Source organism: Geotrypetes seraphini, chromosome 2, assembly GCF_902459505.1.
Source record: "Geotrypetes seraphini chromosome 2, aGeoSer1.1, whole genome shotgun sequence".
Classification (NCBI taxonomy): Eukaryota; Metazoa; Chordata; class Amphibia; order Gymnophiona; family Dermophiidae; genus Geotrypetes; species Geotrypetes seraphini.
In genome coordinates this window covers 250,062,668-250,087,968 of record NC_047085.1, presented here as the reverse complement: position 1 = coordinate 250,087,968, position 25,301 = coordinate 250,062,668, and the positions used below count along the sequence as shown (strand labels likewise).

Genomic DNA, 25,301 nt, shown 5'->3' with positions numbered 1-25,301 from the left:
TGCCGCACCGACTCTCCTGTCGCCACCCGACTCTCCTTTCGCCCGCCCCGACTCTCCTCTGGCCACCCCGACTCTCCTTTCGCCCGCCCCGACTCTCCTCTCCCCCTTGAAGTCCTGATGCCCCCCCCCTGATGTCCGATTCACCCCCCCCCCGCAGGACCGCTCGCACCCCCACCCCGAAGGACCGCTCGCACTCACACCTGCACTGACGTCAGAGAAAGGGCAGGACTGCCAGAAGAGGAAGCAGCGCAGACGCAGGGCTCACAGAAGGGCCGGGACCGCGGGCAGAGGAAGCAGCAGGACAATGGCAGGAGCTTCTCCATGATGGGGGGAGGGTGGGGAGGCTGTGGGGGTGCGAGCGATCCTTCGGGGTGGGAGTGCGAGTCGTCCTTAGGGGTGAATCGGACGTTGGGGGGGGGGGGAACTATGTAAAAAAAAAAGTTGTAAAACGCGCTCACGCGTATAACGTGCATGGTTATGCACGGTTTGTAAAATCGTGTATAACGCGCGCGTTATATGCGTGAAAATACGCTAATCAAGTCCCGCGCGCGTTACATGCGTGAAAATACGCTAATCAAGTTATACGCGTGAGCGCATTTTACAACTTTTTTTTTTACATAGTTCCCCCCCCCCGACATCCGATTCACCCCGAAGGACCACTCGCACTCCCACCCCGAAGGACCGCTCGCACCCCCAGAGCCTCCCCACCCTCCCCCCATCATGGATAAGCTCCTGCCGTTGTCCTGCTGCTTCCTCTGCCGGCGGTCCCGGCCCTTCTGTGAGCCCTGCGTCTACGCTGCTTCCTCTTCCGGCGGTCCCGCCCTTTCTCTGACGTCAGTGCGGGTGCGAGTGTTATTTATCACATGGTTTGTTCCATGTGAGATCTTGCACATCATATGAAAAGTTAGCATGTGTGCAGGCATGATATATGATTTCTTTGAAATTCTTTGAAAAAGAACAATTCAGACTCATACCATGTTTCCCCGATGGTAAGACACTCTTATTTTTTTTGGAAGGCCAAAATATGCTCTAGGGCTTATTTTCGGGGGGATGCCTTATTTACCCTTTCATGTCCCCTCTGTATCTCTATCCTTATTCAGTAGGTCCTGCTTACCCTTTCTCTTCTTTGTGTCACTATCTCCATTTTCAGCTTTCCCCCCCCTTTTCCTTTGTTACTGCACCCTGTAGCTAGAATCTTTCCACCCTCCCTCCACTCCGGCCCAGCCCAGTATGAAATATTTCCTTTTGTTTCCCTCCCCTCTCTCTTTCTCTCTCTCTTCTGCTCCCTCACCCACGAGTCCTGCATCTGGCCCTCTCCCTTCTACCTGCACCTGGCAACACCCCCCTGCTCCGCGGCTCTCTTCAGCAACTTGTCAGCAGCGGTGATCAAGACAAGCTACCGACATCGAGGCCTTCCCTCTACGAGTCCCGCCTTTGTGGAAAAAGGAAGTTGAAACAAGCGGGACTCGCAGAGGGTAGGCCCCGACGTCAGAAGCTTGTGTCGATCGCTGCTGCTGAGTTGCCGAAGAGAGCCGCGGAGCAGGGGATGTGGCCGGAAGCAGGTAGAAGGGAGAGGGAGATAGGAAGGCTGTAGATCTCCGGAGCATGACACCGACCCCGGCCAGGATGATTTCTTTTTCAGGCGTGCATCTTACAAGTCCGGCGTCGCGGCGGGAAATAGCCATGCTGAGCAGTGAGCTCAGCACTACACAGATGAAAGCCTTGCTTGCTGATTGGTCCGGCGGCACGGCCGCCGGACCAATCAGCAAGCAAGGCTTTCATCTGTGTACGTGCTGAGCTCACTGCTCAGCATGGCTATTTCCCGCCGCGACGCCGGACTTGTAAGTTGCATGCCTGCGTGACACACTACCGGAGCCACGGCAAAGGTGGAAAAGAGCCGCATGCGGCTCTGGAGCCGCGGGTTGCCGACCCCCGCGGTAGACGGAGGGACCACACGGAGTCACCCACCGTACCACCCGATTCGGGTAAGCGCAGGTATCGGTGGGTGGCTTATTTGCGGGGGGGGGGGTGCCTTATTTTACAATTTTTTCTAAAAAGGGGGGGCTGTCTTATTTGATGGCCCTGCCTTATCATCGGGGAAACACGGTAGTTCAATACCTAGTCCTAAGTCTATTGGATTACTGCAATATCCTCTACCTTTCTTGTCCTACCTACCTAATAAAACAACTACAGACTGCGCAGAACACTGCCCTCAGAATGATCTATTCCCTTGGAAAATTTGACCACATCACCAACGCCTTCCTAGACTCACACTGGCTTCCAATACAAGCCCGCATCCAATTCAAACTATACTGTATGTTATTCAAAACCTTAAACGGAACGGCACCCACCCACCTAAACAACCGTCTAAACAGGAACCTCTCAACCAGACAGAGGAGAACCCAATCCCCTTTCTCCTTCCCCCCTTTTAAAGGAACTAAACGCAAAAAGATGTATGACAACTTACTTGCAACACATGCAGCTAAATTGGACCCCTCCATCACCAACCTACTGACAGCATCAACTGACCTCAAGGCTTTCCGCAAAGAAATCAAGACCCTACTATTCAAGAAATTCACCCAAATGTCCTAATCCCTTCCTTTCCCCCTCTCTCCCCCTCTTAGAACCCACTCATCAAAATTGCTTTAGACCTTACGCCTTAATTGTAATTTGTATTTCTCTTCCTGGAAATGTCCAGTTAACGTTCTGATGTAATCCGCTTAGAACTGAAAGGTACAGGCTGAATATAAGCCAGTAATGTAATGTAATGTAATTTTAAAAATCCCAAAAAATTCCTTTCCAAACTACGGTATATAGGTGTGCTTTTTATTGTACAATTTCAAATAAGCTAAATATGCCTAGGGCTTTTGATTTTAAGTTTAATTGAAAAACACAATCAAATACCCTGATTTTCTACAAAATTAAAATAGGTATTTGCTGGATAAATGCCAGAATAATCCATTTTTCCTTAACCCACTTACTCCTCCCCTGGCTTTATCTTGTATCTTCCCCTCAGTTTGTGGATGATTTCACCAAGTCTCTTGAAACTGCTGTTTGGTGCAGGTTTTTGGCTACCTTTCGTTAGAAAGAGATGACCCGGCTCTGAGGTCCTTTCAGCTGCCTGTTTATATATTATATGTCACTGGAGAGCTCTACCCTGAAGCTCTGTTCATGTGAACTCATTATAGATGTCTGGTTCATACATTTTAACAATATGAATATTAAAGCAGTTTTGTGTTCTCATTTAAGGGGTTAATGCCCAAGGGACTGTGATTCTGCCTTGGTTTGAGAGAACTATCTTTATTCAGGCTATTAAAAAAAAAAAATTGGGTTTCATGATTTTTCTAAGCCTGAAGTGGCATATAAAATATTTAGATTTGAACTGTCATCTCCTCAGACTAGGATAAACTTACTATATTAAAATTGTGAATTCTCTATATTCCTTAAATCCCTGGTGGATCTCTTAAACGATTTTACCCTGCTCTGCCCCCCACTTGGGCCTCAAGCGACAGTCATTAATAAATAAAGCTGGTCATGTATCAAGCTGCATCTGAACTGTTTCTATGACCTCAATATAGAATTCCCTGCACTAATTTTCACATGATAGCAAGAGCGATGATGGATGTATTCAACTTTGTATTTTTTTTTTTTCAGGTTAGAGCTTAATTGATTTTAGAGATTTGGTTTGTAAAATAAACAGCTCAGCCAGAAAACCACTAGGATTCTACTGTTTTAATCAGACCTTGTTTAGGAGGTCAAGTGGTGGATGGAACCAGCAGTGGTAGAAAACGAAAGGAATTGACCCCGAAATATCAGGGAAGAGAAGAAAATCCGGAGAAAATCAAAAAAGCTCTGTGGAGTGACGATGTTCCAAAATGGACTTTATTTGAAAGTGTCAAAGTACCTTTAGGTACACTAAAATCATCCACATAAAAATAGGTTATCCACATAAAAGCCTTAAAGGACCTAGTCCGCTAGGGATACAGGACCCAACATGGTCCGCGTTTCGACAAAAAGTCTTCTTCAGGGGTCCCTGGGGGTCCTATAAAGGTGAATACGTGGGAAACAATTGTGTGGTGAACCGGTAGAACATTTGAAAGACTTATGTAAAGGTCAGAGGAAAAATAAATTGCCCCAAATACATTTATCCTCATACTCTTTGGGGGCAATTTTATTAACTGTCGTCTTTAATCTTTCCACCATCTTCTCTATACAGTCTGGTAGCATGCTGCCCCCAGATGGGCACACTGCCTATATGATGCCCACAGTGGCAATTCCAAATACACTTCTCCCTCCGTATTCACGGTTTCAGCATTTGCGGGTTCAATTAGTCATGGTTTTTAGCTTGTTGGCTCCTCCCCCCCTCCCCAAATTACATCAGCTTGCATAGAGAAATCACTGATTCCAAGCGTTTACAGAGAAAATCGCTGATTCCCAGCACTTCACCGTGTTTTGCCTCTCCTTCAGAAACAGGCCAGGTCTCCCACCATGTTATTCGCAGTTTCACCATATTCACCGTATTTTTGATAGAAAACAGCAAATAACGTATAAAAAAGTTTTTCAGTATTTGCGGTTCTGTTAATCCCCTATCACAGTGAATACGGATGGAGAAGTGTAATCCAGCAGCAGGGGGGGTTGTTCAGGATGCAGCAGCTACACTAGTGAACAAAGCCTGTAACTATGAACTGCAGTTTTTCTTAATGATTGTTAATGGTAACATAGTGACTGAGGCCAGGATTCTCAAAAACCCTCATTAAAAAGCGACGGTCTTATACTGCAGCCGTTTTGATACCAAATCTAAAAACCTGAGTCATTCTTTTAAAAATCGCGCATTCAAATAAGATCAGCAGACAGCAGCGAAGATTTCCTACCCCATTTAAATGGCTTATTAGAAGTAGCATGTGAATAATGTAGTGTTAGAAACATTTTTTCCTGCTGGTCTGAGAATAAACTTTTTTTATTCAGGTTCAAGTTGGTGGTTCTCTGCACCTTGACACAAGTAACCACTGCAATCTGTAACTGTTTAATTAAACGTCAGATCATGCAGTAACTAGCTATTCATCAACTTCTCCTAGAAGCAAAATCATAAAAATAGAGCTAAATGATGTCATAATACATTTAAACCAGGGCTCTCAAAGTCCCTCCTTGAGGGCCGCAATCCAGTCGGGTTTTCAGGATTTGCCCAATGAATATGCATGAGATCTATGTGCACGCACTGCTTTCAATGCATATTCATTGGGGAAATCCTGAAAACCCGACTGGATTGCAGCCCTTAAGGAGGGACTTTGAGATCCCTGATTTAAACCAGAGCTGTGGAGTCGAGGAGTCGGAGGAAATTTCGGGTACCTGGAGTCGGAGTCAGAAGTACAAAAAAACGAGGAGTTGGAGTTGGAACATTTATCTACCGACTCCATTTTTGAACTTGGCATACCAATCACGAGCGATTCTTTCAGCTATAGCACCCACTATATACACAGCACAAATGTTGCGAGCAGCTTCTGCGGCCTTAGAACCTTGATTAAAAGCAAAAAGAAGGTGGTGTCGAAAATGCTCATTTCTCTAAACTTGACATTCCATTTTAACGATCTGAAAATTAACCAGTGCTGTGGAGTCGGAGTCGAGAAGTCGGAGGAAATTTCGGGTACTGGAGTTGGAGTTTGAAGTACAAAAAACTGAGTAGTCGGAGTCGGAACATTTATCTACCGACTCCACAGCCCTGATTTAAACTGATGTCATATTGATGCTTGTCAGAAGGAAGAGTAGTGGAGGTAGACAACTTACTTGAACCAATAAATCTCCAGGGGAGTGCTAGTTGCGTGCACAATTTTACTAAATGTTGGTCAAGAATGCACAACAAGGGCCCATGTTTCAGCACAGAGAGCTTGTATCAGGGATTGTACAATCTTTTTGTGCCATCCAAAAAGTATCATAAAACTTGCTTGCTACAATACATGGAAGTACAGCATTCTGCATGTTTGTATCAAATATTATGATGATACTTGGATGGCATAAATAGATTGTACAACCCCTAACACAAGCTTTTGATGCCAAAACACAGTCCCGTGTCAGATTCTTGTTGTACTGCCTTGACCAAGATTTAATAAAAATTTGTTCGTTCGAGTCCATCATCTACCTCCTCTACTCCCCCTTCTGGCTTTGTTTTTGTGGTGGTTCTCAGCCAGTCTTTTCATGTTGACGCATGTCATAACAAATTTCTACAAAACCATGCATTATAGAAAATGCTGATGTCATTTCTGTGATCAGTATCCAAAAATCTATTAAACACCCAATCTCATTATGGAAATAACATAGTAATTTATTTATACACTGCAAAAACTTTGCCATTCAATGTGGTTAACACAATAAGAAGACTGAAATATCAGTGAAATACAAAACAATTAACCAATTTAAGAAAACCATTTAACTGATAAAAACTTAGTAAATAAGTTTTCAAAAAACATCTAAATTGCATATCAGAAACTGATAATAAAAAGTCTGGGCCCAATCGGGCTGCTTGAAAAAAGAGTAGGCACTCTGCAAAGGTCCTCCAAATAATCCCTTTCATTGCAGGGTTGGCAAACAGAGTTTTAATCACTTGTTTGGGGGTTCAGAAAATAGCATTCTAATAAATAGATATCTGCCCGTGTAATGCTTTATACGAAAGACAACCAAACTTAAATAACACATGAGCCTCCACTGGAAGCCAATGAAGCTTACAATTAAAAAGGATTCACAAGGTCACATTTATGCAATGAAAAATGTAAATAATATAGCAGTATTCTGAACTGTATGCAAATTCAGATGCTTTTGTGGAGCTGTCAATGATACAGTAATCTAAGATGCTTAATATCAAAGACTGAGTCAAAACTTAGAAGGGATAGGTATCAAAAGAACAACAAATCGAACAAAGCTTCCATAACATGGAAAACACCTTTCAAGTAACAGAATCAATTTGAGCCTGCAAAGTAAGCTTCCTATCCAAAATGACTCCCAAAATTTAATAGTTGACGCTAATGGATAATTAAAAGCCCCAATCTGGATATGATCCTCATCATCTGAGCCTGAAAAATCTTGGCTTTCTCCACATAAAATCATGTTGGTTACTGATGGCTTGGATCAAAGGATCATGGCCAACCAATCTATTTGCAGAAGATCATGTTATAGACTTTGACAAATAGTTCAGGCTTTTTCTTCCAAGCACAAAAATGTCAAGTTTTATATCCTATTGTGCCACTGGCTAATACGACTTCAGGACCCAAGGCAGCACTATCTTCTGTTTTTAGAAGTACACTTCTCCCTCCATATCCACAGGGGTTAGGGGCTTCCCCCTGGCATCCCTTAAGCCTTACCTAGTGGTCTAGCAAGTTTTCGGGGCAGGAACGATCTTCCTATGCTACTGCCCCATGCAGATCACTCATAGAAAATGGCTGCCGTGAGCTCCCGTCGTAGTCTCAAGAGACTACGGAGGCTCATTGCTCTTGCCTCAAAAACCTGCTAGACCACCAGGTAAGGCTTAAGGGGTGGGGTATCAAAGAGGGCTTAAAAATAGCCCCAAAAATGAAAATGGATCTAAAAAAAAAAAATCACGAATAACCGAATCAGCAGATACTGAAACCACGGATTTGGAGGGAGAAGTGTATTAGATTAAGAGAGGGGGTGGTGAGGGCTGACAGATTGGAGAAAATGAGATGGATGACAGGGATGGGAGGGGTAGTACTTAAAGGCCCTGATTTGGTGAGCTACTGTACTTTCACTTTACCTTCCATGGTAAACAGCCTTAGTAAATCAGACCCTAAAGCAGTGTCTCTCAAACTGTGCAAGGCACAGTGATATGCCCTGAATAGATTTCAGGTGTGCCATGAGAGATTCCAGAATTTTACTTTATTTTAAAAAATTCCCTTCATAAGAACACACTAGAATAGAACACTCTGTCAATGTTATAAGCATCTGTGTGTGTAGGGCTACAACCACCCAGACGAGCATCATTCTTTGACATAATTGGTCCTTGAAAACTAACAGCAAGTCATTTTATTTTTTATGCAGTAGTTATCCTAACTTGAACAACAAAGCAATCAAAGCTTTATTACCGTTTGAATCTTCTTATCTATGCAAACTTGGATTTTCAGCTCTGAAAAATTAAATAAAAAAAAAAAAATAAAAAAAAGAGAACTGCAGATGGTGGATGATGAAATGCATGTTTGCTTGTCAACTATAGAGCTGTGGTTTGAGTTAATTTGCAAATAAAAACAAGCACATCCATTACATTGATTTAACAGTTCTATCTACTTTAGTCTAACTGTTACAATTACCCATACATAAGTTAAAGAACTTTAAATAAATAACTCTTAAATTTACACCCCCCCCTTTTTAAAAAAATTTTTTTTTACAAAACCATAGCGCGGTAACAGCTCAAACGCTCATAGGAATTCCATGAGTGTCAAAGCTGTTACTGCTGTGGCCGGCGCTAAAAAACACACTGGTTTTGTAAAAGGGGGGGTTGGATTAATTTTTTGTTGGTTTCACAATTTTATAATTTCAATTATGTGCCAAAAGAAACATTTGCTCCATTTTAGTGTGCCACAGCTAAAACAGTTTGAGACACTGTCCTAAAGGAATTGCAGTAACCCATGGAGAGAGAATACTTACTTCCTCTCTCCAACCCTCCAAAAATCTTCTCTCTTGCTGCTGGTTCTTACCTAAACTTTCCTATTTGCTTCTCCCATTCCTTCTTCCCAGTTGTTTCTAGGGAGCTTGGCAGAGGGGAGCTGTTGGTTGTTAGCTCCTAGGTTTTTGGGCTGGCATCTAAATTCATAGTTTGTCAAGACCTAGTTCAAGTAATAGAGGAATCCAGAAAGGTAACACTTACTAAGGATTAGGCATTCCAAACAGCTGACTGTCTTATGTGTAAAGCCTAGTATAACTCCAGTTTTTGGTTCAAGTATTAATATGATAATAGTTTAAATGAACTTTAGTGCAATTTACCATTGTTTGGATATGTGATTAGTGCTTTCATGGGAATTTTAGAATTTTTATACATGGTGATGCTTTTTATAAAGCAATCTTGGTGCCAAAAAAGTTTAGAGTTTTTAATAATTTAAAATACATTTTAGAAGCCAAATTGTGCTCCAAGCTTTGCTGTTACACAGATATGTACATGCCACTAAGGAATTAGTTGACAATGCAGTAACATGATTGATGTAGCAAGGCTTGATAATGAGATCACTAGCTGAAAACATTGATTCCCTGAAGACATTTATGGAATTATGTAATAACATATGGGAGTTAATGTAATGTTGCAAACTAAACTGCATAAACATTAATACATTTCTTTTATCATGCTAAATCCCAACAAATGAAGGCTCAAAAGGAAGGAAAAAGCAATATTTTATGTTTCTTTTTTTATTTGAATAGATAAGTTTTCAGGTTCTTGAAAAACTGTAAGATATTGAATGCAGATCAAAAAGAAGAGATAACCAGAAGCAAAAAGCTTAATGGCTGAAGGAATTGCCTACGATTGTCTTAAATCAAATCCCTGGGAAAGAGAGAAAGTAAACCAAGAGGGGATCTCTTGTACTAGAACCTCATTGATTAAGAGGAAATGAGAGTAAACCCAGTAGATATTCAGGAGTGGATCTGTCAAAAGGGTCTCAACAGGAAGTTTACCAGCTGAGTTTTGAAGCAACTGAAGCTTCCTTCGTAATTTAACAGTACTTGCGGAATAAAGATCATTACAGTAGTCTAAATGAGGTAAACAACTGTACAAACATTGTAGTGTTCATTGGTAAAGAATTGTCTCAGATTGTGGAATTAACGGAGTCTGAAAGAGACAGTTTTTAACCACATGGTTAATCTGAGGTTCAAAGGAATCCAAAATAACTCCTAGAACTTTAGCAATATATTCTATGAGCTAAGTTATTACTATTACAAGGTGAGTTATTACTAATTCTTCTGGTATATTATTGATAGAAAGGTCTAGCCAGAGCAGCTTAGTACATATGGTTGCACATTAAGTCAAGATTGTTTTCACTTTCCACCAGTGGGAATTATCATGTCTGAAATGTATGGCATTTGACATGATCAGATATCTCTACCAGTGCATCTCTCTTAAGCTGCACAAGGAATAACCCTGAAATTCTGTAGGGTGAATTCACAAATTTGTCTGTGCTTCCTAAATTATTTATCTCACACCTACACCCTCCACACTTAAACTTTACAAAAAAATGAATATATAGAGAAACCTGAATGAAATGCAGGAGGTGTGAGTAGGCAGTTTAGTTTAATCTGTTGTAGATATATATTCTTTACTTAGTCTTATAGTCAGTTATTCTAATTAGGACAATTAGGACAACAGGAGAACTCTTTAATACATATTCTTACTATATTTCATTACATGCTAAGAATTAAACACTAAATAAGCATACAATATAATCCTAAGGCTTTCTCTGTATTCTTAGTAGCTTAATAGGGTTTAATTAATCACCTAAATAATAAGTTTCAGACAGTAGTCCAGCAGAAAGAGGGATGCTCTCCAATCTTTTGCACTGAGTGTCACATGTATGATTATCTCCCAGTTAGCGAGAAGTTGTGTGTGCTTGCTGCAAAGAGCTTCTAGCTCTCAGAGAATGAATCTGTTCCCATGAGGCTAGTGTAGCAGACTTGGACGAGCTGAGGGAGACAGAGAAGTACATAGAGGAGACCTAAAGGGATGTTGTAGAGAAGTTCCACCTCCAGTCTGACAGCCCCTGTGCTGCCTTTGAGGAGGGAGGTCTTCTAAAAGAGCTGCATACCTTGATGAAGTAGAAAATAATCTGGTAGCCAGGACCTGCCCACCATGGAATGCAATATTCTCTCCATTGAGGCTGTCTCTCCAGGGGCTTCTCAGGAGAGAAGGGTTAGGACAGCCATTGTAATTGGTGATTTGAGCATTAGGCAAGTAGATAGCTGGGTGGCTGGTGGGCATGAGAATCGCCTGGTCACTTATAGATAGTGCTGGGGAGAAAACGGCTTTCTTGGTACATGTAGGTACCAAAGACATAGGAAAATGTGGGAGGTTCTGGAAGTCAAATTTAGGCTCTTAGGTAGAAAGCTGAAATCCAGATCCTCCAGGGTAGCATTTTCTGAAATGCTCCCAGTTCCACGCACAGGACTCAGGCAGGTAAACTCCGAAGCCTCAATGGGTGGTTGAGCCAATGGTGCAGGGATGAGGGATTTAGATTTGTTAGGAACTGGATAACTTTCTGGGAAAGGGGGAGCTTATTCTGAAAGGATTCACTCCACCTTAACTGGGATGGAACCAGGCTGCTGGTGCTAATGTTTAAAAAGGAGAGAGCGCAGCTTTTAAACTGATTTGGGTGAAAACCGACAGTTGCCTAGGAGCAGATGGTTCGATGTGAAGTATCCTTGAAGGATACTGTTGAAATAGGAGATTTAGGGGGTCCCAATAGAGAGGTTTCAATTATGATGAAAGAAAGCCAGGAGTATTTAAGAGGAAGGCAAAGTGAAAGACTGAAATTTTCCCTGTCATCTTCTCAACAGCCTGTAGATACAAGGAAAAAACACAATTTGAAGTGTCTATATACAAATGCTAGAAGCCTAAAAAATAAAATAGTTAGAGTATATACTGTAGCGCTGAATGATAAGATAAATATAATAGGCTTCCTTGTCATGTGGAGCTAGAGAGAACTGAGTTATAGGATACACAACCTCCTAGCTCCTCAGTATATATGCTCTATCTCCAGCAGGCTGATGGATGTATTCCTCACAGCTCCTGGATTCTGCGGGTGGATTTCATCACTGTGGGCATCATGCATGACCCCCAGCAGTCGGCGTCTAACTTCTTAGAGAGACAAGTGGCGTTCAGACACACGTGATCAAGCAATAACAGGTCTGTGATGCCCTTAAATGTCAGGGGCTGCACGCGCGCTACACTGAACGGGAAAGGAAAGTAGCAGTTGGGCCGCGTTTATTTTTCTGTGCCTTCCTGGTGGGCTCATCTTTCCCTCTTCTGTTTTTGGATCTCTGGGTTGTGAGTTTGGGGAAGTCTACTTACCTCCTTTTCTCCTCATTGTCTCTGAGGCTTGGGTCTGTTCCTGGTGGGACCAGCATACCTGGTGCTTTTCGGCTGTTTGTTATAGCCCGTACTGAGGATGGTGATTGCAGACCATCTTGGTAGATCTAGTTTGTCTCTCATGTGAGACTCCCCTACATGGCAGGGTTTCTCCATCTGCATAAGGTTTCTTGGTTCCGATGCCATCTTCATAGCATAGATGATGTAGGTGATCTACGTTCTATCCTCTCTCACTTCGAATAAGGTCTTCCAGTCAGTATGATGCTACCTGGGTCTGAATTGGTTTCTCTCCAGTGGTATCAGTTGATTTGGTTCCTCAGTGTTTCACCAGCTTGCTAGGTGGTTTCTGTAGTCTACTTTGCCAACCTTTGGTGGGACTAAGCTGGTAGGGTTTGGAAGCTAGATTTACCCATGCTTTTCTGGTTGCATTCTGTGTATAAGTTTGAGACTTTTCCTCTCGTAGGGGAGGATTTCTTCTTGTATTTGTAAAGCAATTTGACTCTTTGCAGAGTACTATTGGTTTAGTAGTTTGAGATGGCTCTTCTTTACTTTGTGATCCTTCGCTTTGTGTGTTTATAGGCTCGGTGCTATGGAATTTTGCCAGGGGAAGGAATCTGTTATTCTGTTCTGTCCTTTCCTGAATGTTTTGGATTTCCAATGAGATTGGACCATGGGGGAGAGGTGGATATTGTGGATTCCCTCCACAGGTGCTCTTCTGGATCCTTAGACTCACAAAGGTCTGGTGCTGTGCTGTCATTCTATTCAGGGGGGGGGGGGCAGTACCGCAGGGCTTGTCTGAACCATAGTGCTTTCAGGCAATGTTCGGTCTTGCTCAGATGTGTTAGGAGGATTAGCCTCTACGTAATTGGGGGGTCCATGTCCTCTGTTTTTTGGTATTTTCTTAGATGAATGCTGCCTGGCAGGCATTGGAAGTGAAGGATTTCACACTATCTTAGTTGATGTCCTCTAGGTATTTGTAGTTTAGTTTGGATGTGGGGCTACTAATGATGTGGTTGTCCTTAAGTTAGGACTGCTTTGCTACATCCCACTAGTCTCTGGATTCATCTGTTGATGACAAGGAAAAATTATGTTCCTACCTGTTAATTTTCTCTCCTTTAGTCACAGCAGATGAATTTGCCAAATATGTAATCTATATTTGCCAAATATTTGCCAAATGTAATCTATGCCAAATGTAATCTATATTAGCCAAATATTTGCCAAATATGTAATCTATCCTTGAAAACTGGGGAGATCCCAGAGGACTGGAAAATAGCAAATGTCACGCCCATCTTTAAGAAGGGATCAAGAGGAGATCCGGGAAACTACAGGCCGGTGAGCTTGACCTCGGTCCCGGGAAAGATGATGGAAGCACTGGTCAAGGACACAATCTGCGAGTACATAGAAAAAAATGGACAACTGAAGGCGAGCCAGCACGGCTTCTGCAAGGGTAGGTCGTGCCTCACGAACTTACTGTACTTCTTTGAGGGAATAAACAGCCAGATGGACAAGGGGGAAGCCATAGACATCATCTACCTCGACTTCCAAAAAGCCTTCGACAAGGTACCTCACGAAAGGCTGCTTAAGAAGCTGTGGAATCACGGGGTGCAAGGGGATATACACAGATGGATCAGACACTGGCTGGCGGGCAGAAAACAGAGGGTTGGAGTAAAAGGGCATTACTCAGACTGGCAATGGGTCACGAGCGGAGTCCCTCAGGGATCGGTGTTGGGACCACTCCTGTTCAATATATTTATCAACGACCTGGAGACGGGGACGAAATGTGAGGTCATTAAATTTGCTGATGACACCAAACTCTGTAGCAGGGTCAAAACCAAGGAGGATTATGAAGACCTGCAGAGGGACCTGACGAGACTAGAGGAGTGGGCAAAAAAATGGCAAATGAGTTTCAATGTGGACAAATGCAAGGTCATGCATGTAGGGAAAAAGAACCCGATGTTCAGCTATAAAATGGGGGGAATATTGCTAGGGGTGAGCGACCTTGAAAAAGACCTGGGGGTGATGGTGGACGCAACATTGAAGCCATCGGCGCAGTGTGCGACAGCCTCAAAGAAAGCAAACAGAATGCTGGGCATCATCAAAAAGGGTATCACAACCAGGACGAAAGAAGTCATCATGCCACTGTATCGTGCAATGGTGCGCCCGCACCTGGAATACTGTGTCCAGTACTGGTCGCTGTACCTCAAGAAAGACATGGCAGTACTCGAGGGAGTCCAGAGAAGAGCGACAAAACTGATAAGAGGTATGGAAAATTTTTCATACGCTGACATGTTAAAAATGCTGGGGCTGTTCTCCCTGGAGAAGAGGAGATTTAGAGGGGACATGATAGAAACCTTCAAAATCCTGAAGGGCATAGAGAAAGTGGACAAGGACAGATTCTTCAAACGGTGGGGAACCACAAGCACTAGGGGTCACTCGGAGAAATTGAAAGGGGACAGGTTCAGAACAAATGCTAGGAAGTTCTTTTTTACCCAGAGGGTGGTAGACGCATGGAACGCTCTTCCAGAGGTTGTGATAGGCCAGACTACAGTACAGGGGTTCAAGGAAGGTTTGGATAGGTTCCTAAAGGATAAAGGGATTGAGGGGTACAGATAGAAGCAGAGGTAGGATATAAAAATGGTCAAATCACTTCACAGGTCAAAGGACCTGGTGGGCCACCGCGGGAGCGGACCACTGGGCGGGATGGACCTCTGGTCTGACCCAGTGGAGGCAACTTCTTATGAATCTAGAGCCCCATCTTGTTTTGGCTTTGGTCGCTCTGGAGCACGGTTCAGTTTTTGAGTATTGGTTTTTCGTGTATCACATGTGTGGGAAAGGAGTTTACTAGGTTTTATTTCGGATGCTCTGAGAAGAACTATACTGAGTGGCCAGGAGGCTGTGCATCTTATAAGGCTGAAGACAACTCAGTTTTCTCTATCTCCACCTGCTGTTTGATGGGCGTAATCCTACTAGTCTGTGGATTCATCTGCTTACACTAAAGGAAAGAAAATTAACAGGTAAGGACATAATTTTTCTATCTCGGAGACCTGGTAGAAGGAGGACCATCCATGGGACACTGTGTTACCTGGGTACAGACTATATTGCAAGGATAAAGTAGATCAAATTGGAGGGGAAGGGTTAGGGGTTGTTCTATATGTTAATAAGGGAATTGAATCAAACAAAATAAACATATGTATGACATAGATAGCAATATGTAATCCATATGGATAGAAATTCCACGTGTGCAGAGAAGGAATATAAAGGTAGGGTTTATACCATCATCCTCCAGGACAGAATGAGCAGACAGATGAAGAAATGTTTTTAAAGATTGAGAAAGTTGGCAAATTGGGAAGCAGTATAATAATGGTTGATTTTGATTACCAGGTCACAACTCATGTAAATATATGTACTAAACAGCCATACTTCATACTTTCAATCAGTGGCGTACCAAGGGGGGGGCGGTCCGCCCCGGGTGCCAGCCCTAAGGGGGTGTTCCCGGCCTTGCCGTTCAGTCCCCCGCCACCCCCGAAGGACCGCTCGCCCCACTGACCTTCCTGCACCACCTGTGAAGCAGCCTGCAGCAGGATCGCGAAGTCAGCGTCAGCGATCCCTGCGCTGCTTCCTGCGCCGCGATCCCGCCCCTCCTCTGACGTCAGAGGAGGGGCGGGACTGTGGCGCAGGAAGCAGCGCAGGGATCGCTGACGCTGACTTCGCGATCCTGCTGCGGCTGCTTCATAGGTGGTGCGGGGAGGCCAGGGGGGCGATCGGTCCTTCGGGGTGGGTCGGGGCATCAGGCCTTCAGGGTGGGGCGGGCGGGCAGGCAAGCAGGCTTTCAAGGGGGAGGGGGTGACAGGCAGGCAGGCAGGCCTTCAAGGGGGGACAGGCCTTCGGGGGGGGGGTGCAGGCCTTCAAGGGGGGCAGGCAGGCCTTCAGGGGGGGTGCAGGCCTTTGGGGGGGGTGTAGGCCTTTGGAGGGGTGCAGACCTTCAAGGGGGGGAACAGGCCTTCAAGGGGGGAAAGGCAGGCAGGCCTTCAAGGGGGGGACAGGCCTACAAGGGGGTGGGACAGGTCTTCAAGGGGGGGTGCAGGCCTTCAAGGGGGAGACAGGCCTTCAAGGGGGGGAAAGGCAGGCAGGCAGGCCTACAAGGGGGGACAGGCCTACAAGTGGGTGGGACAGGCCTTCAAGGGGGGGACAGGCCTTTGGGGGGGGTGCAGACCTTCAAGGGAGTGCAGGCCTTCGGGGGGGGTGCAGGCCTTCAAGGGGGTGCAGGCCTTCAAGGGGGGGAAAGGCAGGCAGGCAGGCCTTCAAGGGGGGGACAGGCCTACAAGGGGGGGAGAAGCTACAAGGGGGTGGGACAGGCCTTCAAGTGGGGGACAGGCCTTCGGGGGGGGGGCAGACCTTCAAGGGAGTGCAGGCCTTCGAGGGGGGGGTACAGGCCTTCAAGGGGGGACAGGCCTTCAAGGGGGGCAAAGGCAGGCAGGCAGGCCTTCAAGGGGGGACAGGCCTACAAGGGGGGGGAGAAGCTACAAGGGGGTGGGACAGGCCTTCAAGTGGGGGACAGGCCTTCGGGGGGTGCAGGCCTTCGGGGGGTGCAGACCTTCAAGGGGGGGACAGGCAGACAGGTTTTCAAGGAGGGGACAGGCCTTCAAGGGGGGACAGGCAGACCTTTAAGGGGGGACAGGCCTTTGGGGGGGACCATGATTTAGAAGTACACGGAGGGAAGGGGGTGTTCAAAGAGACGTGCATATGCCAAACTTTGGGGGGGGGGGAAGAAATAATGGGTCTGAAAATAGAGGAGAGGGAGAGAGATGATGGACCATGGGATTTAGGGAGGGAAGGAACAGAAAGGGAGAGAAATTGGACACAAGGGATGGTGTGGAGGAGGGATAGAGATACTGGATAGGAGGGTAATTAGGAAAAGAAAGGGAGAGATGGTGGACTCTGGGATGGTGGGGATGCCGGATGAAAGGGTATTTAAGAAAAGGTGGATCTGTGGAGGGAGATGAAAAAAAGGAAAGATACCAGACTTCCTGGGAAGGGAAGGGAAATGGAAAGGGAGGACAGAGTTGGCAGATGGATGGTTAGCATGCAGAAAGAAGGAGACCCTGGCAAGCAAGTTATCAGAAGAAAACCAGAGCCTTGGACCAACAAGATTTGAAATATAACCAGACAACAAAAGGTAGAAAAATTAATTTTATTTTCTGTTTTGTGATTATAATATGTCAGATTTGAAATGTGTATCCTGCCAGAGCTGGTGTTGGACTGCAAACGTGAGCTAGGATTTAACAGAGAGAGGAAAAGTCCTTTTTGTTTCTTTATTTTATTTACACCACAGCGCCAGTGTGGTTAGGAGAAGCCAAAGGGGGTGAAAAAGCTATAAAACCCACCAGGAGTTTTGAAATAAATCACCCAACTGGGCAGGAAAATCGAATTGAAAAACCAATTCAATAGGGCTGAATCGAATCAAAAATTTTTTTCCTGTATCTGGCAGCATTAGTTTGCGCTACTGTCTTAGACTTTAGGACCTGGGATTGGGGAGAGATGGCATCCTCAGTACTTTATAATGCAAGTGAAACGAGGATTTGGTCAGACTTTTGAAGGGTCTGCAGAAAAAAAATATTGTATAGGCCGGGGACATGAGACAGCAGGAAATGGGAACTTTTCTTCCTTCTATTTTTGTGAATGGAAAGGCTGAGGATGTCAGAGAGTTCAGTTAAAATATGTGCTTTATAAGAAAATATAATAATGTGTTTTATAAAGTTTATAGCATAGCTGGCCTACCCAGTGAGGTGTTCCTAGTGGTGATGGTGGCAGCGTGTCAATGTGTTGAGAGGAAGAGGTGGTCTGGGAAATTCTGCTGAGCAAACTCCGGGCCCATTTCCACCCCCCAGTTAGTCCACTCCACTCAACTGGTTCACACACTGAGTGGGTCTTTGGGTGTTGTTTTGGGATCTCTTCCAGTGGTTTATCTCCTTCTGGTCCAAGGAAGGAAACTTTGTTATCCTTAGCACTGACCTACAGAATATGTTTGTAACAGCGCTGCTTGTGTGGCATTAGGCTATGTAGTGATCGAAAGAAAAAAACAGACCTTTGCACATTTTTGCACTATATGGTGGGTGTATGAGGAGATTCACATTTCCTGCACAGCTAAGTCCATGTGAAGTTACCTTGTGCTGTATTTGACATCTAGCAAGGTCTCTGTTTGAAAGGAAAGATCTAAACTTAAAAATGAAGTGGCCAGAAGTTATGGTAAAAGCAGATAGCTTAGCTGGTTTTAAGAAAGATTTGGACAAATTCCTGGAGGAAAAGTCCATAGTCTGTTATTAAGACATGGGGAAGTTGGAATGTTGCTACTCTTTGGGTTTTGACCAGGTACTAGTGACCTGGATTGGCTACCATGAGAATGGGCTACTGGGCATGATGGACCATTGGTCTGACCCAGTTAGGCTATTCTTATGTTATGTTCTCATCTGTAGGGGCCTTTGTTTTCATTTCTTATTTTAATGTATTTTTTTTCTGGGAACTTATCAGTGTTTTTTATAATGGGAACAAAAATGGAAGAGAATTAATGTGTGTGGGATGAGGGGGTAACTAATTTCTTCAGCTAAATAATTCAATCCACCTCAACCAGACATAGGAGAACTCACGCACCATTCACACACCCTCCAACCAAAAACGTCAAAAGAAAAAAACTGTTCGACAACCTCCTAGCCATTCGAGCTGCAACACTCGACCCCCAACTCTACAACCAATTGACATTAACCACAGACTGCAAAACCTTCAAAAAGAAATAAAAACCCTTCTATTCAAAAAACACATAAAACCGAACTAACACAATAAGAACTGTCCCAAGCATCACCTGCAACTACTCCATATGTACTTCTGATGTCATGACAATTCAGACATAATTTATGTTATGTTATGTTTGGAATATAAGAAAATTTTCACTGCCTGTTTCTATTCTGACCATTTATTCTGTTTCATGGTCATTACAAAAAATATTTTTTTACATAGGGGGGGGGGGGTGTCAAAAAATGATGGGCCCCGGGTGCCACATACCCTAGGTACGCCACTGCTTTCAATATCTTTAAAATCATCAGTATAGGACCCTTTGATAATAAACAAATCCACAAGATAAAAGAAAGAGCAAGAAGAGAAAATGGGAGAAAAAGACCTCAGATGTGCTTCATAGGTCAGAAAAAACTCCCATTATTCATATAGTATGCTTCCTTGCATGGATTTCACTAAATGGGAACTTATTGTAATGATATCTATATTTCCATACAAATGACTGATAGTTATCAAAAACAGTGCACAGTCCATCAAAAATTTCAAACTTTTTTTTTTTTTTTTTAATAATTCTTTATTTATTTTTAAAACTTTCAATAAGTGCAATATTTAGCTTGCATTCCTGATTCTTCTCGGTCTCCACATTTTATACCTTCTACTGTTAAGGCTTACTTAGTAAACATGTTGCAGGTTCTACCCTCCCTGTGACTTACTCTTCCAACATCACAACTAATGGTACATCTTCCAAGATTTTACAGGGAGTCCCCCTTTGTGCCACTTGGCTGTTTCAGGAATCTTCCATATCACAGTAACAATTATAGCTCATGCAAAATTTTACTGAGAAGCAACACGTTTTACCATCACTCTGAGAAATACTTCCTGTAAGTTGAAGCTCCAGCCTTTGCATTCGGCAGCCAATCAGTCCTCCTCGTGTACATAACTCATTCATATTCAAATGTTCTAAACTCTTGGTTCAGATTCCATGTGCGATACACCCACATCTAGCTTTATTTAAAATACATTCTTGTTTACAGCAAGCTAAATTTATTTTTTACCATTTCAAAGTAATCAAAGTCTGAGTGACATGTTGAGCCCAAATGTAATACAGGACACTAATGTAGAAATAAGTATCTTACAACCAGGGTATTCAGCTTGTGTCATTGCATAATGTATGGAATTATGGTGGAAATTAGGACTTAACCCTATCACAAGAAAACATCGTTCTTGATGTTGCTGTGAAAACTGGCAACTTTATAAAGGGCGAGATCTTTAAAATTCACATCTTTTCCAGGCACTGTGCCATGACATGGGAGCTGATCATATTACAGTTCTGCTTCACACAGTTCGCTGGTTATCAAGTGGACGGCTTCTGAATCATCTCTTGAGTTGAGGAATAAAGTGAGTGTTCTGAGAGATGTGAACTCTTAACTCATTTTTGAAGATGAACTATATGGATTTGCAAACTTGCTTACCTTAGTGATGTTTTTGACTAAATCAATGACCTGAATCTACAATTGTAGGGGTTTTGCACAAACATTTTCACATTGCAAAGATAAGATGACGGCCTTCAAGAAAGAACTGAAGTTTTGGATAACCAGGGCTTTATTTAAAAATTTCAATTCTTTTCCATAGCTCACAGAATTTTCTTAAGAAAACAACCTCTCTCTGGCCGAGTTGTTAAAAACATCAGGAAGCATTTGACAAATCTGGAGTCAAATTTTGAACATTATTTTCCAAGTATTGACACAGAGGATGCACACAAACATTGTTTTAAATCACTCTACTGCATACAAAATATACAATAAACCTTAACTTGAATGTCAAAACTGAAAAAAAAAATAGGACCGATAACTAAATTGAGCTTTTAAATGGAGTTGTTTCCAAACTTCTGGCCAAGACTGTAGGCCCATGTTTGTTACAGTTTTAATGAGAGACCTGGGCTTTTTGGGATGAAATAAGCATTCTGAATCTCAGTTTCAGTGTACTGATTCCCACAATCAGATCACTTTCCTGACATAAGTGGTTAAATCTCTGCTGAGTCGTTTCCATGCAAGTACTTTGCCACTTCCATAAAGTGATTCCACTTTATGGAAGGATTTAAGGCTGTTAGGCAATAAGACCACTCTTTTGGCCCACCATTGATACTGCTCATTCTGTGTGCACACACAACACTCCCAGGACAATCCATTTTTAAAATGTGCTTATTTAAAACATAAAAGATGTCATCATCTGTTGTCATTGTGTCCAGTTCTTTGCAACCAAATATTTCTTCCAAAATCCCTTGCTTGCTTTCATCATAAACCTACCAGACAAATATCATTTAACTAGGTCAGGGGTGTCAAAGTCCCTCCTCGAGGGCCACAATCCAGTCGGGTTTTCAGGATTTCCCCAATAAATATGCATGAAATCTATTTGCATGCACTGCTTTCAATGCATATTCATTGGGGAAATCCTAAAAACCCGACTGGATTGCGGCCCTCGAGGAGGGACTTTGACACCCCTGAACTAGGCAAAATTTGAGATCTATAGATTCATCTATCTTTAAAGCAAACTGTTTTTGCAGGATTATTTACTGTGATAATTGCTTTACTATATCTTCTCTCATGCCATCAAGGTAGTAGCCTCTGAATGTGAAATTGTTTTAATTATTTCAACTTCTGGTTTTTCAAACATAATTTTTGCTATTCTAACTTTAGCGGGAATGATGACTTTAAGCAGTGGTGTGAGGTTTCTTTATTTCTGCTACCATGTATGCAATTTCAAAGAATTCTTGGAGAGACTGGTTAAATGTTGTGGAATAAGACTTCAAAGCAGTACTTTCCTTTGTCATACTTTCCCATTTTCTCAAAGAAATCGACTGATTTGTCCTTCGGGATGTTTAGTAACGAAGTGTCTTTTCACTGAGGGGAAGATTCTTAAAACTTTAACGTGGTAGCTAAACCAGTTCCAGCCTGTTTAGCATTCATGTATTTTAGCAGCAGATTATCAAAACGACTTCCTGTGGTCTTTTCTGAACTTCCTAGCAGTTTCCGACTCAGCCATGCAATGTATTACAATGAGGTCATTAATAGTTACTCACAAGTGATTCTCTATTATTGCTGAGTGATTCCCTAACCTTGCTGTCCTACATTTGTCAGCAAAAGGAAGACAAGATAGATATCTGAATCAACCAATGTAAGTCTTTATTGAGACGAACAAACGTTCAGCTCAATAAAGACTTACACTGGTTGATTCAGACATCCACCTTGTCTTCCTTCTGCTAGTGTATCTTTAACCTAAGACAAGGAGTTCTTCCTTTTTTCTTTCTTGTTACTACATTTGTTAGCAAAATTTCACAGCAGGTCTGAACTGTCCAAGCCTTACTCCCCCATCACGGTCGTTAAGCAACTCTTCTGACACACCCACCCACCCTGCAGCAGGGAGGATGTCCACTCCCTCCTGCCACCAAGCAACCCCCTGTGATGTACCTCCCTACCCTCCCCCCCCCCCCGACAGCGTGAGAGATGCACACTTCATCCTGCAACCAAGCAGCACCGACCCCACCCCCCCTCCCGGACAATGGGAAGGATGCCCACTTCCATCGCAGTCGTATCCTCGATGACCCCCCTCCCCCACCCGCCCCCCTTACCTGGTTTATAAAGGCCATCCAGAAAGATCTCTGGCCAGCAGGCCTGCCTCTTCAAAAATGGCAGGCTTTCCCCTCCCCGGTTCATCCTGGGAAGGGCCTAAGGCTCTGAATGGCCCAGACACTTAAGGCCCCTACTATGGCAAGGGACAAGGGGAGTGGACTGGGGGAGATTGTTTGGTTGAGAACTCAAGATTAATTTTGTGAACCTTGTCGTAGAAGTACTCAGCCATAGTCTGGGGGGAGATTGACGGAGGAGTTGAAATTGGGAGGACCTTGGGTAAGGAGTTCAGTGTGGCAAAAGGCAGCAAGGGTTGCAGCCGAGTCAGTCAGATAGGTGTACTAATTGTTTGGCAAGTGAGAGAGTGGATCTTAATCTTATTGTACATTAAGGGTTAATTCCTTGTATTTTGTTTTTGTTTTTGTACTAAACGCTAGACCTTTGGTAAGCAGAGGACTTAAGTATTTAGTGTAAAAATGTTCAAATTATAACAGAATTCTGAAATAGATTAAAACAGAATTCACTAAATTTATCTGCCTTTTGGAGGACCATTGTTACATGCTGCTGAACTTCTACATTAACGTAAATGAAAAAGCAGATTTTTTTCCTATTGTATGTGCTGTGTGCTCAGTAGCAAGTTCAGCCCATTTGTAGACCCTACCCTGCCTGTATCCCAAAGTAGATATGATGCATTCCAAAACCAAAGATGGGATATATAGAATGCCTAGGACTACAGCTATAGGGGGCAGAAAGACCTTGCTTCCAATGGGTGGCACAGTTTTGACTGTCTCTTCCATGGAACAGGAATAATGAGATTGGCCGTGCTGCTGTCCAGAATGGATATGTGAGAATTTATAGAGAATGACACGGGAACAAGTTTGTTCCCATCCCCCGCAAGATCTATTATCCATCCCCGTGAGTTCTGTCCTTGTCTGTACAAGCCTCGAACACTTTAAAATCATAAATGTTGGAAACATGTGCAGATGAGGACAGAGCTTGCAGAGATGGAGCAGGGACTGGGACAGAACTCGTGGGGGTGGGATGGAGATAGACCCCGCAAAGACGGGGACAAATTTGGCTCTGCTGGGTGACCTTTTCAGTGCTTTTCTAGAATTAGGAATGGTACTGGAGGACTGGAGAAGGGTAGATATGATCCCTCTCCACAAAACTGAAAGTAAGGAAGAGGAATGAAACTACAGGTCTAGTAAGTAAGTAAATTAATGAATATACTTTTAAAATAGGGAATAGTGAAGTTCTGGAATCCAGTGGATTACAGGACCTTAGGCAACATGGATTCATTAGGAGCAGATCTTGTCAGACATATCTAATCTATTCTGTTGGGTAACCAGAGAATTGGATAAAGGGAGTGCTCTAGATGTGGTGTATTTAGATTTTAGCAAATCCTTTGACAATATTCCCTCCCTTCCTTACCCGAAGCGGCAGCCAGTCACAGCAGGAGGCAGTGCTCAAAACAGGTTGGTTGGGCCAGCCCCGACAAGGCCTTTCCTCTGATGTGTTACTTCCTACATGGTAGAGGAAAGGTCCTGCTGGGGCTAGCCACGAACAGCCTGTTTTGAGCGCTGCCTCCTATTGACTGGCTGCCACTTCAGGTGAGGCAGGGAGCGAGGGGGTTTGTGGCTCAGGACTGCCGCCTGCTTCTGCTGCCTCAGGGCTTGAGGGAGGGGGGGTTTGCGGCTCAGAACTGCTACCATGCTGGAAGGAGGGGGATCGAGGCTCAGGATTTCTGGTGCTTCAGGGGACTCTTTTTTTTCCCCCCCAGCAATTATTTTGCTGTTTGGGTGAGAGTACTGGCTAACTTGGTCTCGGAGTCTACTATACTTGGTTAGGAGATTATCTACTGCAATGAACTGACCAAGGAAATGTTGCTATTGAAAGCAGGTCACAAATATATTAAGTTAAAGTACTGTATCACCTACAACAAAGTTGATCTTGATTTCTCCAAACAAACTTCACTAGCGCGTGCAGTAATTTAAGCGTATTGTAAAAGTGGCTGTTCTTCTTCCTTTCTGATGTGTGCTCTTCAGTTTGTCAGCAAAAATCAATGATACGAGTTCCAAGTCCACAGTAATTCAGTAACTTTTATTAAGCGTTTGTATTGACTCACTCCTTTCGTTCACCTTGTAGGGGAAGTGAAAGAGATTCAACATGGCTGTTTGTACAGATGAGGACTTCGGGCCCATTTATCTTTTTTAAAATAACTACATAAAAATTCCATGGCTTCCAGCAACACCCACTGACGAATAATAAAAAGTAAAAATTTTTGCAACATCATCAAATTTTGAACTGTTTATTTCCAAGCATCAAATATAACCATTAAGAAATGTCCATGTGTCTTCAGTCAATTCATCTTCCATTTTTCTACTGCTCCCCCCGACCCTATATTAACCGCTTGCTGGAGAAATGGTGGGTGTTCTTACACCACTCCCATGAAAATTGAATGTAGAAACATAGAAACATAGAAAGATGACGGCAGAAAAGGGCTATAGCCCATCAAGTCTGCCCACTCTATTGACCCACCCCATTAAGTCTGAGTACTAATGACCTAGTTCCTAAACTCGACCCTCGTAAGGATCCCACTAGGGCATCCCATTTATTCTTAAAGTCAAGCACGCTGGTGGCCTTGATCACCTGCTCTGGAAGCTTGTTCCAGTGATCTACATCCCTTTCTGTAGTCAATTGTAACTCTCTCCCATCTCTCCTCTCACTCCCACCTAAACATAGTGACTAGTGTAACCTGTAATTACTTCATTAAGTACAGTCCATTAATGAAGAAAAAAGCTTCTTGCTCCTGTCATGAGTTT

The 25,301-nt window shown here is 43.5% G+C and overlaps 1 protein-coding gene across 3 annotated transcripts in view; it reads left to right on the top strand.

The window, feature by feature from the left end:
* The window catches only part of PHLPP1 (PH domain and leucine rich repeat protein phosphatase 1), a 492,900-nt gene that overhangs the window by 208,799 nt on the left and 258,800 nt on the right, over positions 1–25,301 (top strand). The gene's annotated exons all lie outside the window — the stretch shown is intronic.